The sequence below is a fragment of the Chiloscyllium plagiosum genome, chromosome 3 (genome assembly GCF_004010195.1).
Source record: "Chiloscyllium plagiosum isolate BGI_BamShark_2017 chromosome 3, ASM401019v2, whole genome shotgun sequence".
Classification (NCBI taxonomy): domain Eukaryota; kingdom Metazoa; phylum Chordata; class Chondrichthyes; order Orectolobiformes; family Hemiscylliidae; genus Chiloscyllium; species Chiloscyllium plagiosum.
The window spans coordinates 75,509,904-75,513,219 of NC_057712.1; the positions used below are offsets into that span (position 1 = coordinate 75,509,904).

Consider the following 3,316-nt stretch of genomic DNA (forward strand, 5'->3'; position numbering starts at 1 on the left):
AGCACCCGGAGGAAACCCACGCAGACACGGGGAGAATGTGCAAACTCCACACAGTCAGTCGCCTGAGTCGGGAATTGAACCCTGGTCTCTGGCGCTGTGAGGCAGCAGTGCTAACCACTGTGCCACCGTGCCGCCCATTCACCCAAGGAGCCCAAGGAGCTTTGGTCATTCGCAGCTCCTAATCTCCCTATAACCTCTCTATGCACTGTCATTATCGCCCCTTTACTGCTACCTTTGCAAATTTAAAAAAAAGAGGGCTTTGACAAAGGCTCAGTTAGACTCGAAACGTCAGCCCTTTTCTCTCCTCACAGATGCTGCCAGACCTGCTGAGATTTTCCAGCATTTCCTCTTTTTTGGTTTTCAGAACTCCGGCATCCGCAGCGAATTGCTTTTACCCGGTTTGAAAACTCTTGCAGGTTCTCAGGTCGTTTGGAGGAGGCGGTTTTAAATCGGGAGAAAGCGAGGACTGCAGCTGCTGGCGGTCAGAGCTGAAAAGTGTGTTGCTGGAAAAGCGCAGCAGGTCAGGCAGCATCCAAGGAGCAGCCGAATCGACACGGACATCCTGGGCATGATGAGCTTTCTGTCCATCCCATCAAGGGTTGAGAATATCTCAGGGCAGAGCTATTTCGCATTCCAATCCACTCCCAGTTTTCCACCATTTGCAAGTGTTATGAAGTTGAAGGCGTGTACTGTGCCTTTAAGAGAGTGTCCGTGATGTTCTGAACTGAGAGCTTGCCTGTGTGGTAATGACTAGATGGCATTCCCAGGAATCCTGAAGAAGGGCTTATGCCTGAAACGTCGATTCTCCTGCTCCTTGGATGCTGCCTGACCTGCTGCGCTTATCCAGCAACACATTTGTTAATCAGGACCATACAAGTCTTTTTCAAAATATTTAAAAAAAAAATAGGATTTGAGTATCACTGAAAGGCAAGGCTAACATTTCTTACAACCTTAATACCCTTGCGCAAGTGACATTAGCCTGTCTTCCTGGACTGCTGCAGTTCACGTACCAAAGGAACACTTCATAATGACACAGAAAATAGGACCAGGGTTAGACCGTACCATAATCTAACCTGTTCGAGATAATCCTGCGTGTGCCTTGGCTTAACCTCCATTCTTCTGTCCCCTCCCCACGCCCCTTGGTTCTCTGAGATGCAACTCCTCTATTTCAGCTTTAAGAGGGTAGCATCTGCAAAGTTCGATTGCAGAAAATTCTGACAACTCACAACCATTCGAGAGCAGCCATTTCATCTCCGTCGCGTCGGGGGAGGGTGTTCCAGGACTTTGATCGGGCGAGGGGACGATTGGTGCAGTCCTACACGTCAGGGTGGTGCGTGGACTTTGAGGGGAACATTCAGGCGGTGTTTGGACCCATGTTCAGAGGTTACAAGTTGCGTGGAACTCTTTCACAAACTCTGACCCATATTGTGGGCTGCAATAGCCAGCCTAAGGTTGAGGCAGGGGCAGAGTTGGGGAGGTGCAGTAGGGTTAGTGTTGGAAACCTTAAAACCTCATGTCGTGAGCAAGGAAATCTCTTATGAAAACCGCGTACATGGAGGCCCAGGACCCCTGTGCATGATGAGATTTCTGTCCATCCCATTAAGGGTTGAGAATATCTCAGGGCAGAGCTCTTTGCATAAGCTTATCTCTCCACCCTTCAGGCTCTCTGCCTTTATTCCTGATGAAGGGCTTTTGCCTGAAACGTCGATTTTGCTGAAGCTCCTCGATGCTGCCTGAATTGCTGTGCTCTTCCAGCACCATTGATCCAGAATCTGGTTTCCAGCATCTGCAGTCATTGTTTTTACCTTGATATGACAAGATGGCATTCCCAGAGTGCACTGGAAAATTGCAAATATGTAACATTTGATTGTGAAATGGATACCTGAGTTTTGGTTGCTGTTTTGACAACAGTTTGAATTTAACCCTTCCGTTTAAATTATGCCCCAGGATACTAAAACCCAATCGCGTTTGAATTTATGAACCAATGAACATTGAACCAATGAGACAATCTGATGTTGGGGATATAAAAATGCAGGCATTTTGAAAATTGTAGACAGAGCAACTGCCTCAACAAAGATCCAAGAAATTAGACATGATTTGGAAATGCCGGTGTTGGACTGGGGTGTACAAAGTTCAAAATCACACAACACTAAGTTATGGTCCAACAGGTTTAATTGGAAGCACACTAGCTTTCGGAGCATCGCTCCTTCATCACAACCACCTGATGAAGGAGCGTCACTCCGAAAGCTAGTGTGCTTCCAATTAAACCTGTTGGACTATAACCTGGTGTTGTGTGATTTTTTTAACCAAGAAATTAGGAAATACTCTGTATCAAAGGTACCTTTTCATATGAAATATTTGCAGTAAAAAGAAAGCAGATGCCTCAGGGAGAGTTCAGCCAGAAGAAGATAGACACTGAAGACGTCAGCCGCTGTGTGGTTTTGAAATTAAGTTGCTGTAGTTTTAATAAGTGTTTTATTGGAACAGCATATTGCTACAGAGTTGGAGGCAGATAATAAGATGTTAAGTGAAAGGGGGGGGGGGCTTAGAGTTGTGAATAGTTGTTTCGTGTTCACTTTTAGAGTTAAAGAATAAATTGCTATTATTTTCTTTAAATAGTGGAATTTGGGGGTTCTCTGTCACTTATATTTTTATAGATTACGAGGCGAGGTGAACTTTTCTGGATGCCAGGTTTAATGAACGGAAGGGTTCACTGACGTGTCGTAACAGTTTTGGGGGCTTGGGTCCATGATTTGGACAGGATTAGACCGATCCAGTCTGAGACTTGGAACAGATGTGAACAAATTTGGTGGACAAAAGACCCCAGCAGATTTACACACTGTGCCCTAGATCTTTGAATAGAAGGTAGGTGAGACAATTTGCTCAATTTTGGTTACTTGTGGTTGGTTAAATTAAAAGTGGGGGAAATGGCTCTTAAGATTGCGAGAGAGGTTCTGGGGTTTTGAAGATGCGTCCCAAATTTGCCAAGGAAGTTTAGAAAGACAGAGGAAAGCCATACTTTTTAGAGTTTTCAAATAGCTTAACTGGGGACAACAGGAAAGCTGAAATTGTAACGGAGTTGGTCAAGCACTTGGGTGTATCAGAGAAACAGACAAGTGTAGGAGAGGCAGAACATCTGAAATTGCAAATGGAGTTAGAAGATAAAAAATGGAACGAAGAGCCATGAGAGGATAGAGAGAGAGACAGACAGAGAGAGACAGGGAGAGAGAGGAAAGAGAGAGAGACAGAGAGAGAGAGAGAGAGACAGAGTGAAAGACAGACCGAGAGAGTGAGACAGAGTGAAAGACAGACAGAG

At 45.3% G+C, this 3,316-nt stretch overlaps 1 protein-coding gene across 6 annotated transcripts in view; it reads left to right on the forward strand.

Moving 5' to 3' along the window:
- LOC122545653 (5-aminolevulinate synthase, erythroid-specific, mitochondrial-like) overlaps window positions 1-3,316 on the forward strand; it is a 74,930-nt gene that overhangs the window by 1,805 nt on the left and 69,809 nt on the right. Inside the window, exon 2 of one of the 6 annotated variants that reach the window (XM_043684621.1) lies at window positions 2,658-2,869. The exons of 4 other annotated variants lie outside the window; for them this stretch is intronic. The gene's annotated coding sequence lies outside the window, so the exon portion shown is untranslated. The remainder of the gene's footprint in view (window positions 1-2,657; window positions 2,870-3,316) is intronic. One more of the 6 variants, XM_043684617.1, reaches the window with a different exon arrangement.